The sequence below is a fragment of the Vulpes vulpes genome, chromosome 12 (assembly GCF_048418805.1).
Source record: "Vulpes vulpes isolate BD-2025 chromosome 12, VulVul3, whole genome shotgun sequence".
NCBI lineage: Eukaryota > Metazoa > Chordata > Mammalia > Carnivora > Canidae > Vulpes > Vulpes vulpes.
The window spans coordinates 69852059-69867904 of NC_132791.1; the positions used below are offsets into that span (position 1 = coordinate 69852059).

General features: G+C 47.2%; 1 protein-coding gene across 2 annotated transcripts in view; it reads right to left on the minus strand.

The window, feature by feature from the left end:
• KCNN2 (potassium calcium-activated channel subfamily N member 2) overlaps positions 1-8905 on the minus strand; it is a 442631-nt gene extending 433726 nt beyond the window's left edge. Inside the window, exon 1 of one of the 2 annotated variants that reach the window (XM_072728789.1) lies at positions 8646-8905. The gene's annotated coding sequence lies outside the window, so the exon portion shown is untranslated. The remainder of the gene's footprint in view (positions 1-8645) is intronic. The other variant, XM_072728791.1, reaches the window with a different exon arrangement.
• Positions 8906-15846: the final 6941 nt, after the last annotated feature.

Consider the following 15846-nt stretch of genomic DNA (forward strand, 5'->3'; position numbering starts at 1 on the left):
TCTTCGATCTCTACCATCCCCCACAAAGCAAAATCAGATTTTGAGTTTGCAGTAAAAGGTAGAAGAAGCATAGCAGGAGGAGTCAATCAATGCTAACTGGCCAGATATGTCTTGACCAATACAGCCAGCATCTTCAGACATACACATGATAATCATCATGTGAGGCTTATTTTTTTTCAGTCATTTATTGGAGGGGCTGTATAAAACCATTTTTACACCCACAACAGATGCTGGAGTTTGGAGTGAAGGGTGTGCTGAGCACAGATGTCTGCAGTTGGCAAGGCCTGTGTCCTCCAAAGCACATCAAACCCATTAAGACGATTCAGGTGGCAACATTTTCTCCAACGTGAAGATGAAAAAAAATCTCAAAGTTAGGCAGAAAAATCAAGTTTGATCCATGATTGGATGTTTTTTTAATCTGAATTTACAGTAGGGATAATGAAGTTTTCAACAATTTCAAAATGATGCTCTTTTGAACTAGTTTGGGCTGACATGCACCTATGTACAATGGAGAGTGCTCCCAAGCAAATCAATACCCTAAAATTTTAACCACAGTTAAAACAAAAATAAATGTTTTAAGGACTCATCTGTTTATATCCAACTGACATAAATACATGAAGAGAAGACTAGAAGGCAAAACACTTTGTTAGTCCCATTATTGCATGAATTGAAAGTAAAGCAAAGGTAGTTCTTTTTTTTTTTTTTAAGATTTTATTTATTTATTTATGATAGTCAGAGAGAGGCAGAGACACAGGCAGAGGGAGAAGCAGGCTCCATGCAGGGAGCCGGACGTGGGACTCGATCCCGGGTCTCCAGGATCGCGCCCTGGGCCAAAGGCAGGCGCCAAACCGCTGCGCCACCCAGGGATCCCCAAAGGTAGTTCTTAAAATACTCACACACACACTGTAATTCAGGCTTTTTACTAATCAGACTACTTTCCCTGCATATGGAATAAAATTTTCAGTAGGATTTCTTTACCAGTCAATTAACATATAACTTGATCCCTAACTCAATGAAGCAAATGGAATTTAAAAAACCCTTTCCTGAACTCATCTTTGATACATGATGGCTTTTATTTCTCAGGTTTTCCCAAACTTCCTAGGTAAATTCAAAGATAATGACCAGTTAACTGGTTTTCCTCCTGAATAAGATAACATCATCAAAGCTATTGTGGTAAGGTTAAAGATATGAGGAGAGAGGTCACTCCTTCCAGATTTCTTGACCTGCTACCGTGAAAATCCTGGTCTTGCTGCACTGCAGGTCTGGCAGGAAGAGTCTGAGTTGCCCCACCCACACAATCTGTGGGCAACAAAAATACTAGATATTATCTCCCACAAAGATAAAACATACAGAAGTAGACTGGAAAAAAACACGTGCTCTCAACAAACTCACTTCCCCATGTTATGGTCACATGACAGGTACATCTGTGAATATGGGTTCACATATGGGTGCCCAGAGTGACTCAGAGCAGCCAGAATTGATGAGGAGTGAAGAGTGAAGACACAGAGTGGCCAGGAGAGCCCTGAGGGTCAGAGAAGGGCCATGAGGGGGCATGAGCTACACACAGCAACTCAGTCCAGCATGCGGCAGGCCTGTGGGCACTGGGATGGAGTGAAACCAGGAAGAGGAGAGAGGACCAGGGCTTGAATGAAAGGATCCGAAGCAGTTGGTACAAATGAAGGCCAGTGAATTGCAGGCATTATTTGATAATCACCAGGTAACTGCTTGGGCCTGGCCACCACATGCCTACCACCCCATTCCCACGGGACCACGGGTTGTGTTGTCCTTCATGGCATCCCGTGCCAGATATCCCTGCTAGGCTTCCCCTGCAGGACTTGCCTTCCCAGGACCCTCCCGGTGCCATGCCTGAGGAGCTGGCCCTGCCCTACTGCATTTGGGCCTGACAAGGTCCTCCCATGTCACCACATCCCGTCACTCTGCTGTTCACCCATATGTGAACCCATATTCACTTGCCCTAACTACATTTTTTGAAAAGGCATATTCCTTAAGTAAATAACCATAAGCAGATTTTATTCACTGCTGTATTCTCTACGGAGGACTTCTACATATTTCATAAGCAAACCCCTGTCGCTAAAACCTCTCTGTTAAAGTATAAATACTTCTCCATTTGTAAGGAGGCTAAAGTGATTTGTACATTCTTTCATCAGCCAAGAGAATAGTCCAGCAATGTTACTGAGAAATGAAAAGATTCTTCTTCCACTTCCTCCATTTCCCAGCTGCTCAAGCATAACTCATTAGCTTCTATCACTGATCCCTTCTCTCAAGGGAATCATCATGACCATCACCATCACCATCATGACCCTCCTGGCCAGTACTAAGATGGCGGCCTGGAGATCAGAAGAGTTGCACAAAGCCCCAAGCATGGGATGAGCTGTCAGCTGCAGTCTCCAGAGAGCAAAGGTCCCAAAAGGGAAACTAAACTTGGCCATCCAATCTGAGGGTGTGAACCCAGAACCAAAACGAAACCCCAGCCCCCAAAGGTGGTGAGCCAGACTCCTAAATAAGAACAACAGAAGGATGATGGAAGAGGCTGGAAGACAGGTTATGGCAGTGTCCCACATAAGCCACTCTGCCTTACTTAAAAGAAGCTACTCACTGGAGTCCAAGATTTCATTCATAAAATGAGAACAGTAAGCTCTACATATTTCATAAAACTGGTATCAAAATCACATGAACTAACTCAAAGAGAACATGATTTGTGCATTGTAAATACACGGACAGACAAAAGGGACCCTTGCTAGTGCCAAGTTCACATCATGCTTCCCAGCACTGGGAGGGGATGCAGGAGAGGAGGGGTTTTGGGGTTGAGGGCCTGCATCAAAAGTGATCCCATGAATGTGTAGATTCTCATTGTCTATTTATCTGCCTCCCTAACTAGACTTCGATTTCCTTGAAAGCAGAGACAGTGTGTTAGTCATCATTGTGTCTCCATTTACATAGGAAGACATTCAATCACAGTTTATGGAATGCTCAATGAATAAATTCTGAATACTCACTGTTATCCGGACTCCTGGCTGGCCATGAATTATGTGCAGTAGAAAACCGCCTGGCGTAATGTGTGAAAGAGAAGCTGCAGGTGCCCACATGCCCAACTCCCTATCTGCCACACATGGCTACTACCTCGCTGCCAGAGCCCTGGCTCCTCTGGATAAGGGATCTAAATGCTCAAAATTAGAAGCATTCCTTGAAGTCAGGCAACAAAAGAGGCATTGATAATGAAACATCCTGGAAGATCATGATAGTTAAACTTTAGACCCAAATCCCACGCAGGCATTATGCTAAGAAGCTTTACCTCATTATCTAATGTAAAACTCACAATGCCAGGGGCACCTGGCACCTGGCACCTGGCTCAGTCAGTTGAGCATGTGACTCTTGATTTTGGCTCAGGGCATGATCTCAGGATTGTGAGATGGAGCCGCATGTCCAGCTCTGCACCAAGCATGGAGCCTGCTCAAGATTCTCTCTCACCCTCACTCCCTGCTGCTCCCCCCACTCACTTGCACACGCGCTCGCTCTCTCACTCTTTAAAAAACAAAAAAAACAAAAACAAAAACAAAAGCTAACTCACAATAGCAAAAGACAGGAGGTTTTGTTCCTATTCACATTTTATAGATAAAGAAATGGAGCATCTCAGAGAGGTTCAGTGGCCTACCCACACTATATTCTCTGTTCTTTCTCCAAAGCCCTACTACCATCTTCAGCAATACTGAACCTAGCTGTCTGAGCAAAGAGAGGTCCCTGTGCTTTCATTTTCAGTGAGAATGAGATGGTCTCATCTTGATCAGCCAAGCAAGAGTCTTTCCTCCTCCTTGGTATCTTCTTTCTGCAATCTGCACACATACTATAAGCTAGACACTGTGCTGGTGCTACAGATGGGACAGTGAGTAGGGATGAGGGGTGGCCACTTGAGGAGAGGGGACAGACAAGCAAGATGTGAACTGCAATGACATGGTGGCTGGGAAACTCGGTTTCAGCAGAGTGACGGGATGTGGTGACATGGGAGGACCTTGTCAGGCCCAAATGCAGTAGGGCAGGGCCAGCTCCTCAGGCATGGCACCGGGAGGGTCCTGGGAAGGCAAGTCCTGCAGGGGAAGCCTAGCAGGGATATCTGGCACGGGATGCCATGAAGGACAACACAACCCGTGGTCCCGTGGGAATGGGGTGGTAGGCATGTGGTGGCCAGGCCCAAACAGTTACCTGGTGATTATCAAATAATGCCTGCAATTCACTGGCCTTCATTTGTACCAACTGTTTCGGATCCTTTCATTCAAGCCCTGGTCCTCTATCCTCTTCCTGGTTTCACTCCATCCCAGTGCCCACAGGCCTGCCGCATGCTGGACTGAGTTGCTGTGTGTAGCTCATGCCCCCTCATGGCCCTTCTCTGACCCTCAGGGCTCTCCTGGCCACTCTGTGTCTTCACTCTTCACTCCTCATCAATTCTGGCTGCTCTGAGTCACTCTGGGCACCCATATGTGACACTGGTCCCAAGACCATTGGTCACGTCCTCCTGATGGACTGGCACCATCAGAATTGCTTCCCCCATATAAATAATAGTGAAAGGGAATATAAAGGAAGGGAAAAGAAATGTTGGGAAATATCAGGAAGGGAGACAGAACATAAAGACTCCTAACTCGGGGAAACGAACTAGGGGTGGTGGAAGGGGAGGAGGGCGGGTGTTGGAGGGGAATGGGTGATGGGCACTGAGGTGGACACTTGACGGGATGAGCACTGGGTGTTTTTCTGTATGTTGGTAAATTGAACACCAATAAAAATTAATTAAAAAAATAAAATAAAATAAAATTTAAAAAGAAAAAAAAAAAAAGAATTGCTTCCCCCTCAAGAGGAGTGAAAACCACACAGCCTCCACATTTAGATATTGGTAGGGCCCAGTCCCTAGAATGTGTCCCCTCTATTTCTTCACACTTAAATTGTTAATCTGTTCTATCATCTGGTCAACCCATATTTATCGATAATCTATTTTACTTTACACTCTGCCAGGGGTAAAAAAGACAAAATATCTCCACCCTGAAGGAATTCACAGTGTGACATTGACAATCGAGTGGAGGAACTTGCACTCTACCGCATGCAGTCTTATAGTTCCCATTTTTACGTCTATCTCCCCAAATTCCCCCTTAAGCTTCAGACCCACACCCAGTTTCCCCATCAGACATTTTTACTGGGCCCTCTAACAGCATTTCAAAATTAACCACTCTATAATATGACTTTCTTGTCTTCTCTGTTCTTCCTCTTCTCTGTAAACAGCATCAATATCCTCCCCATCAAATAAAAATCGTTACCTTTGACTCCTCTTCTTCCCTTTCAAACCCCTACATCCAATCCATCAATAGTTCTATCCATTCCACCTCCAAAATAGGTCCTGAAGATACTCATTTCTCTTCAAGCTCATTCTCACCACCCTGATCCATCACTGGGCTGTTTCTGGCCTACAGAGCCCAATGTACACATTTGAAAAGGTGCCCTTCTCCAGGCCTTCATGGGCCTGGCACTAAACTATTCACTGGCAAGCATAGCCCAGGCTAAACAACAACCTCCACTTGACCCTCAGATTGGCGCATCAGGGAGTACACAACCTGCAGAAACACGGTCACACGCCCACCACCATCCTCTCTCTACTACTGCAGTGGCCTCCCAATTGATGATCCCAGTCTGTTCTACACATAGCATCCAGAGTGGCCTCTTTTTTTCTTTAATTTTGTAGCCCGGTGAAGGGCTTGAACCCATGACGCTGAGATCAAGACCTGAGCTGAGATCAAGAGTCGGATGTTGAACCGACTAAGCCATCCAGGTGCCCCCCAGAGTGGCCTTTAAAAATCTTAAACCCAATAATTTAATCTTTCTGCTCAAAACCTTCATTCTCTACCTTGACCTCCAAAGTCCTGCATGACCTACTTGCTGGCCCACCCTGCCTCTGACCATTTTTCTTGTCCTTCAACACATCAATCTCCCTGCCCTCTAACTTGAGATATCTACTTGTGTTCTTTCCTACCTGCCACTTTGGATCACAGTACATAGAACAGGATTAGTCTTACTATTTGGTTTAGCACCTACTGTCATCATTAGCCCATGCATTCCCTGTCACACATCATTACTTACTAGTTGTTTTTAATAATGAAATAAGCATACCTGAACCTAAGCCAAAACACAGCTGGGACCTTGCCAATGACTTGGGTCTAACTAACCATATGGTCCCCCAGCTTCTCACCACTGGATGGAGGCATAAGCACAGATCCCACATTCCTCAACCTCTTGCTTTCCTATTTCTATAACGTTATTGCATCTATACATATATTTGACCTTTAAACAACAGGAGTTTGAACTGCATAGGTCTGCTTATACATGCATTATTTTCAATAAATGTGTTGGAAAAACTTTTGGAGATGTTCAACAATTTGAAAAAACTCAGAGATGAACCATAGAGCCTAGGAACTCCAAAAATACTAAGAAAAAGGTATTATCATAAAAATACAGTATATATTACATATAACACAGAAAATGTGTGTTAATCAACAGTTTATGTTATCAGTAAGGCTTCTTCATGTGCAGGATGAAGGTCAACAGTAGGCTATTAGTATACATTTTGGGGGACTCAAAATTATTCATGGATTTCGATGCCCCAACCCCCCATGTTGTTGAAGGGTCAAGTGCATAAATAGTCCTCAACATTTAGGGTTTTTTATTTCAGTAGTATTTAATGTCATAAAAGATTATCATACTGTATGTAATCTTTGAGACTTAACTTTCATTTAATCATATATTGCTAAAATCTAATCATATTGTAATGTCATTTGCTTTATTCATTGTTGACTACTGTATAATATTCAACCATGTGACAATATCACAACATTCATCCACTCTTCAGTATAGATGCTGGAGTTCATGCCAGGTTTTCATCGTTAGGCCACACTGAGATATCCTTTTATATCCATTTGGTTGGCCCCAAATTAAAAAGTCTAACATTATTAAGTGCTCAAACAGGATGTGGCTTCACAGGACTTTCCAGAATCACTGGTGGGAGAATGAATTGGTACAAAGACTTCAGAAAACAGTTTAGCATTATATCCTAATTTGAATATCCATATACTTATGATCAAACAGTTCAATTTGCTTCCGGGGTTATACCTGTGAGAAAGTCTTACAAGTGTTTAACAGAGAACACATACAAGATATCTCAACGTGGCCTTGACTGGCATTTGCCTGATTACTAAAGGTAATGTTTGTCACTTCCTATGCTCCCTGGCCATTTATGTCCTCTCCTCAATGCTTTGAGATCTCAGCCTGAATATCCAAAAGCCACCCACAGAGAATCTCCCTAGCCACCCTCCACGTGCAACCAACCAGTCTCCAGGACATCACTCTATTCCCTTTCCTTTGTGGTATCTGTTATTTCCTAAAATTATCTACTTTGTTACCTGATATATTGTCTGTCTGTCTCCCTCAACTAAAATAAAAACTCCAAGGAACTTTGCTTGGTTTGTTCACTCCTCCATGTCCAGCACCTAGAACAGCGTTAAGCACAGAGTGGATCGGTAAGTCTGTGAACACATTCAGAGTTGTGTTCCACAGTCAGACGCAGGCACTCTACGTTGCAATCTCAGCTCCCTACTACCAGCTGTGTGATCATGAACACATCCCTGAAATCATCTGTTCCTGAGTTGCACATGTACAAAAGAGATCATAGTAATCCTTGCTCCATGAGCTCCTTGTGAGGCTCAAATGAGTTAATACTTGCAAAGTTCTTAGAAAACACCATAGACACAGCGAGTGCTCCATAAATGTCCATCACTATGATTCATGTGTGAATGTCATTATCACTACTCCATGACCACCCAGCACAAGGCACCAAACCAGTCTGGCCCTAATGAGCTTCCTCTTCTCCAAGGGGTTCTATATCTCCCTGGTCCTACAGATGCCCCTTCCCACAGCCTGGAGGAAAGTGGAAAGTACTTGGGAAAAGTTTAGGGGGATGCTGCTTATTTTCCCCCCAAAAAATGGCCTGGTCATCCCACACATGAAGAAGCTGAATATCAGCACAGAGCAAAGGCTCAACAATGCTTCAGGAATAAATGATTCATGAGCCATCAATCCATACACCCTACAACCCCAGCATTGCGTTACACACAGAATCACAACATTCTCCCTCTCTCCCTTTATTTTGGTGCATATTTTCCAAGGGAAGAAAGAGAAGTCAGAATAGGGGGATGGCAAAGAAATAAAAGTAGGTTGGATAAGGGAAGTGGAGAGCGGAGAAGTAAGAGGCAAGGGTAAAAGGACAGAGAAAAGGGAAGAGGTGGAAGGGAGATGGGAGATTTCGGGTGGCACTGAGGCCCTGGCGTCTAGTGTAGGACACAAAAATGCTGAAAATAAAAACCGAAGGGAGTCCCTCCACCACCACCACCTACCCCCGCGGGAATTATTCTCTTTTTAAGGCATGAGTAGGGGAGGGGGGAAAGGTAAAGCAGAAAGAGGCCCGGAAGGGGGGAAGGGGAGGAGTGGCAGCCCAAGGCAAACTTAATTTCACCATCCTGCCTGGGAGAGGGTGGTCCCCATTAAATCCGAGCAGTCCCCCCCCACCCCAGTCAATGTCACCTTAGTCGAGAGCTTACCTTGTTGGGCCACCAAGAGCCCCGCTCCATCGGGGGCCTTCCTTGCCTCGAAGTGATGGCAGGTGCGGCCTGGGTGAAATGCGCCAGGAGCCAAAGCCCAAGTGGGATTCACCGGGAATTCGGGCAGGTTCCCTGGGAGAAACTGTTTCCATTGGAGAAGGCGCGGGGAGTCCTGGCCGGGGACCAGCTGCCTGTCCGGGTGTCAGGTTCCGTGACCGCTCGCGGCCCGGGGGGGCGCCGCGCCCCTCCCTCCGCCTCCCGGAGTCGGGTGCGCAGAGCAGGGGGGGGGGGGGGCTGGGGGCGCGGCGGGGCTGCTCCGGCCGCTCCGTGGGAGGGCCCCGCTCCTCCCGGGCTTCCTCCGCCCCGAGCGTGCGCAGCACCGAAGCGGCTCGCAGGCTGCCCTGCCGGGGACCGGGGACTCCCTCCTCGTGGGGTCCTTGGCTGGCAGGGACGAGCCCCAGCGGCGGGACTGCCGACCCGGAGGCTACGGCGGGGTGTGCCTGTGCCCCAAATAACCAGCCGCGCGCACCCGCGCACACGCGGCTTCCCCTTGACCGTCCCCTCCCGGGGCAAGTGACTGTTCTCAGGCGGCGGCGGCGGCGCGGGGGAGGGCGCGGGGGAGGGCGCGCTGCGCCGAAATCCGGCAGCCAGCATGATCCCACCCCCAATTTGGGGATGGCTTTAATTTCAAGGTTGGGACTGAAGCCGCTCGAAGGCAGGAAGGGAGCGGGTAGGGGACCACCGGACCGCATGCCCGCGTGCGCGCCTGTGTGTGCGTGTGCGTGCGCGCGGCGGCCTCCAGGCCGAATTCCGGGGGTTACCCAGGGCGGGAGGGGGGGGAGGGGGAGGGGAGGGGCGGGAGGGAGGGGGAGGGGAGGGGGAGGGGGGGGCGGGGGGAAGGCACCCACGGGGCGGCCCGGCGGCGCGGGGCTTACCGCGGCTTCCCCGCCGAGCGGAGAGCCCGGAGCCCCCCCCCCCCCCCCGCGCTATTTATAGCCCGACCCAGCGCCGCCGGCGCCCTCCAGCTCCCGCCCTCCAGCTGCCGCCCCGAGTCTCCCGGAGTCTCCCGCCTCCCGGACGGCGCCGGCGTCGCTAGCCCTCGGCTCTCTCTCGGGGCTGCCGTGCGGTCCCGCCTTCGCACGTGCCACCGCCACGTTTCAAATAAAAAGAGAGGAAAGAGAGGTGGGGAGCGGTGCGGGGGGCCAGTCCGTCGTGCTGGGACCTTTTGTTCCCAGATGCCTGGAAGTGGAAACAGAATTCTCCGTAGGTTCATGGGCTTCGGGCTCGGTTCACATCTTCTGCAACACTCGACCTGGTGGGGCTTTTGTCTGCCAGGCACGTTGCCAAAAAAAAAAAAAAAAGGTATGAAGCCATTTCAAGAGCATCGAAAACTCACGTCCTCTGCCCTCCAATCCCCCCGTAACTGGGGGTCGCCAGGGCGTCTGCCCGCATGTCCACGCACCCCGGCCCCGTGTCCAATCCCACACCAACCCTGCAAAGGAAACCAGCTAGTTACGGTGCTGCGTGTGGGCTCCCGGCCCCAGGGGATCCGGGTAACTGGAGTAAACAACATCTGTCGTCCCAGTGGTACCTTCAACCTAAAAGGGAGCGTCCTGCCGCAGTCTAGAAGGTCCGGACGCTAACACTGTGCTCCCAACCCTCTTCCTTCAAGTACTCCTTTCTGAACTAGCTACTGAGCCCCTGTGCTGTGCAAAGTCCCAGGGTCCCCCCCACCCCCCGCTTCCTCTAGAACTTAGGGGGGAAGCCTCTGTCCAGCAGGTGTGGGAGGAAGCCTGCAGACCACCCAAGGGCACTCCTGCAGGTCCGCAGTAGAAGTGCTAAGCTCCCCCACCTCTACCCCACCCTTCCCGTCCTTCATTATTCAGTTTCCAGATTTTTCTAGGAGAACTGATCCCAATATAGTAAGAAGTTATTATTTATTTAACTGAATTTAAGGAGAATGATCCGAGAAAGGAGCTTCTAATCATTGAACTCTCCAGTTATCTATGGGCTCAGCAGAAACTCCCTTTCGGTGTAGATCCTTGTCATTGAAATGCTTTTTCCCCTGTATTCACATCCCTGCCCTAGGGAAGAGGAGGTCCTGGATGTCCCGTTTCTGGGATAAGTAAGGATGCAAAGGTGCATCACGCAAAAAAGCAAGAGAGAGGACCTGGAACCCCATGTCCCTGGGTTGATCCTGGCTGTTTATATAATCTTGCTGAATGGATTTTATCCATTTGCACTTTGGTTCTTTGTCTGTAAAATATGGAAAATCGTGCTAGCACGTGGTTCTCATGAGAAAAAATGAGATAATCTACCTAACTTCCTTGGACCAGTACCTGGCCTTTGATGAAGCTCAGTAGATACTACATATTATTATCACTGTACAAATGTGAGCTGTAGTTGATTTGGTTGAATTTGTACTAAGAGGTATTTAAGGAAAATCTATTCCATCTCTGTAAATCCATTATCTAAATGGGTGTCTTTTTCATTGTACTAAAAGCAGATATACATGGGAGGCCCCTGGTCCCTGATCCCATCTTTTCTTCTTCCAGGGGAAGAAAACATTCCCTCAAAAGGCCTTTAAAAACTCCTGCTGCTGAGGCACACTCTGACACCGAGTAAAGGATTGCCTGCTTATAGTCGTTCACTGATGTTGTGAGGATAATACTTTGACCTATGAAAAGTTCTTTAAACATAAAAACACTCGGTGAAGTTTTCCTAGGGATTATGAAGGGGAAGTATTTCAATTTAACTGGAAATTCTAAGCTCAGTCGAGGTTGGTCCAGGGTCTTTCCCTTTCTAAAAATTAAACTCTAGGAGGTAGGAGCTAGGTCCTGTTAAGAGTAGTTCTGCAACAGAGACTATTAGTCATTGACCCTGGTATCCATCTCCCTTTCTTGAGAAGAGAATCCTTGATTTTTAGACATGCAGTCAGATGTGGCCTTCAGATTCTGGCCAATGAGATATAAAATCATATGGAGGCTTCCAAGAAGCCCCTGTCCTCCTGCCCCTGCCAAGATACCTGATGGTAGTGGTGGTTTTGTACTGTGTCAACCTAGCTAAGCTGAAACAGTGCTTCCCAGAATCCGCTTCTCAGTATGGTTCTGGGCTAGGATGGGGCACGGGAAAAAAGTGCACAGGGTTTGGAAGGTAGAAGGGAAGCAGCGGCCATGTTTGTACTGGGAAGGTCAATGCCAAGTCAGGTGATGTTGGAGCTCACATGCTTTGTCATGGATCTGTTGGCTCACCTTGTCAGCATGACAAAGCAACTAGGTCTGTAGCAGTTCTGGCTAGATCCTGCTGCTTCTCTAGCTCCTGAACAAAGTGCATGCTAGCTCCACAACGGAGGGTACCAGCTTTTCCTACGCACCAGCATCAGAGTGGAGGTCAGCAGCAGCATCAGAGTGGAGATTTGGAAGTGGAGGTGGAGGTGGTTAGAGATTAAGACAGGCTCTCCTTTGTCCTTGTGGGTTCCAGTGTGTCCCTATTCTTTCTCATGATGTGTCTGTATCAGTCAGGGTTCCACCACGGGGACAGAACCCGTAGGAGACATATATTAAGGAGAGAGAGAGAGAGAGAGTGAATTATCACAAAGAAGTAGCTTATACTGAAAGCTGGTGAGACAAGTCCAAAATCTGTAAGGCAAGCCATACAGGAAGGGCAGGGCAGGCTGGACCTCTCAGGCACGACGTAAAGCTACGGTCCAGAGGTGCAATTTCTTTATCTAGGAAGTCTGAGTTCTACCTTCTAATTGATTGGATCAGGCCCACCCAGATGATCGAGGATAATCCTCCCTACTGAAACTGACTATAGACTTCAGTCACATATACAAAATATCTTCAAAGCCCCAGATTCGATGACAAGGGACAACAGCCTAACCAAGTTAACACAGAAAACTGACTGTGAAAATGCCCATCTTTCCTTCCAAAAGGCCTGCCTGCTATCTTCAGGCCCAGCATCATACATGGCACCAACACAGAACATAAAGAGTTTAACTCATGTCCACAGCATTTCAAACCCATATTGTTCAACAATCAAGATCAAGTATATTAGGCTTGCCATTGCTTTTGCTGGCACTCTAGTTACAGGGTTGCATAAGTTTTGAGTGATCAAAAGGAAGCAACAAATTTTAATGTCTAACCCTAAGCTCTTAAGGTAGATAATACTCAAGTATACCAATATCCAAAGTTTCTCTAATTTTGAGTACACAGAGGATCATACTTCCCCACGATGTTTTCCAACTCTCTCATCCTGAAGCCACATGTGGAGCCTCCCCACGGGGAATGGCATAAAGTTGTAACAAAATCCTAAAATAGGTGGGGCTGGCTTAACTAGTTGTTCTGTGGGTAATGGGGGAAACCGATCATGAAAGTTATAAAAACAGTGGAAAAATATGTGGTAACGTTGTTACCTGCAATAACTTGGGGACAGACTATGGACCAATGAATAAGCAGTGGTGGAAAATTGGTGACAAGTTTGGCAAAGAGTTATATGAATAAACCTCTCCGAAAGGGCAGACAATGTGAAGATATTTGTATACCATGGGAATGTTCAACAAAGAGTTACCTCAGCAGAGAAGGTCATCATCTGGTGGTCTCAGGAACAAAGTGGACATGATGGCAGAGATGGTTATGCATAGATTCAGCAACATGGATTTCCATTCACCAAGACTGACCAGACTATGGCCCTTGCTGAGTGCTCAGTCTGCCAGCAGTGAGAACAAAACTGAGTCTCTATTACGATACCACTGCCCTGGATGACCAGCCAGCTATCTAGTGGCAGGCAGATTACATTGGACCACTTCCATCATGACAGAGCAACATGTCCTTCATACTGGAAAACAGACTCTGGATATGGATTTGTCTTCCCTGCATGCAGTGCTTCTGCCAAAACTACCATCTGGGAACATACATAATGCCTTATCCACTGTCATGGTATATTCCACATGGCACTGCTTCAGATCAAGGAACTCACTTTACAGCAAATGAAGTGAGGCAATGGGCCCATGCTCATAGAGTTCACTGGTATGGCCATATTCTCCACCACCTTGAAGCAGCAGTCTTGAGAGAATGGTAGAATGATCTTTTAAAGACCTAGCCAGAGTGCCAGCTAAGTGGCAAAGAACTTGACCAAATTCTGTTCTATGTTTTCTGGAAAGTAGAAATTAAAGATGATGAACTTGGATATTTAGCTGAGGGGACTTGAAGGTGCAAAGCCATTTCCTTAGAAGAAATTGTTTATAGTAAAATGAGGGAGAAGACGGAGAAATTCATTACCAAGCAAAAAGGAACCAGAAGTCAAAGATTTAGAAAGTGTTCAGCCAATGCATATTGCAGGAAGGAAGGAAGGGAGGGTAAGAGGACGGGTGAAGGGGAGGAGATGGGAGGGGAGAGGAGGGGAGGAAAGATGGAAGGAAGAAGGATGGGAGGTTAGGAGGGAGAGGAACGAGGTAGGAGGGGAGGAAGGAAGGAAGAAAACAAGGAAAGAGAAAGAAAGAGAGAAAGCATGTCCTAGAGAGAACACCAAGGGTGTGGTTGGAAATTATTTCATAAAGAGATCATAGGTTGCACTTATCAGTGTAAGCAGCCATTTGGGCAGGAGTGAGGCATAGAGACAGTATTATGCCAGCAGGGGCACTACCACTATGGACTAGAGGGGGTAAAGGCAGGATGAACCGAAGCAAGACTATGGGAATTCTGGGATTCTACAGGATGGGACAATAGAGCTATCTGGCTGCCAACATGCATTACATGATCATTCATGAAAGAGAAAGAATGGTCCCAAGGGTGATTCAAAAACCACAAGGCTGTCACTGCCATCACAGACCTAGGGGCAGGGCCATCTCCTCCTTGTTTTCAGAAGGTAAGGCTATCTCGTCATTTTCATGGGGCCAGGGGCAAGGCCATGACACAGAGCCTCAGAGGACAGTGCTGCCACCCAATCATGCCTCAGTGGGCTTGGAGAGCAGAGAGGATGGAGCCAAAAATGAGGATTCTTGAGCCTTCAGATCAAATGGCGGGAGGGGGGCAGGGAGTCGATCTATTGAAATTCATCTTGCTAAGTAGGGGACTTGCTTGGAAACTGTCACCCCTTTTGTCCTGTCATTTTCTGCCTTTTGGAATGGGAATGTCTGTCCCATGCCTGACCCACCATTACGGTTTGGATGCACCTAACTTGTCTGTTGTCAGATTCACAGCTGGAAAGAAATTCTGCCTCAGGCTGGATCTCACCACCAGTCTCACCCACTCCTGGTTTAAATTTGATATCAAGCTGAGACTGTGGAGCTGGAGCTGATGCTAGAATGACCAGAATCTGGGGGGATTGCTAGGAGGAAGTGAATGTTTTTGCATATGAAAAGGACATGAATTTGGGGGGGCCAGAGAGCAGAATTGCACAGACTTGAAATGAGGGACTTCAAAATTCCATTGTCAAAGCCCTTGTGCCCAGTGTGACTATATTTGGAAATAGGACCTTTATGGAGGTAATTAAGGCTAAATGAGATCATAAGGTTGAGGCCCTGATCCATTATGACTGATGTCCCTTATAAGAAAAGAGAATGAAAGAGACAGACACCAAGGGCCAACACACAGAGAAAAGACCAGATGGGGACACAGCCATCTGCAAGCCAAGGACAGGGGTCTCAGAAGAAATCAATCCTGCCAGCACCTTGACCTTGGATTTCTAGCCTCCAGAAACTGTGAGAAAACACATTTCTGGAGTTTAAGCTACCCAGTGGGTGGTATTTTGTGACAACAGCCCTGGAAGATGAGCATAGGCCATATGTGACAAGGTAAAATTTTAAAAATTAAAAAACTTTAAAAGTTGAGCCCATAAAAGAATTGGCTGGCTTCCAAGTAGAACAGAGTAGAGAGAAGACAAAATATTCAGGGTCTTGTGAAATATTCAGGGTCACTGTTATGTGACTTTGAAGAATAAAAGGTAAGCTTAAGAATGCCTTTGGCGGGGGCGCGGGGGGTGGGGGCGCCTAGGTGGCTCAGTTGGTTAAACATTCAACTCTCAGTTTTGGCTCAGGTCATGATCTCAGAGTCTTAATCTTGCTGGGCTTGAAATCAAGCCCTGCATGGAGTTCCCCTTAAGCTCTGCACTCAGTGCATAGTCTACTTCAGATTCTCTCTTGCTCTCCCTCCCACTCAATCTCTCTCTCAAATAAATAAATAAAATCTTTTTAAAAATGTCT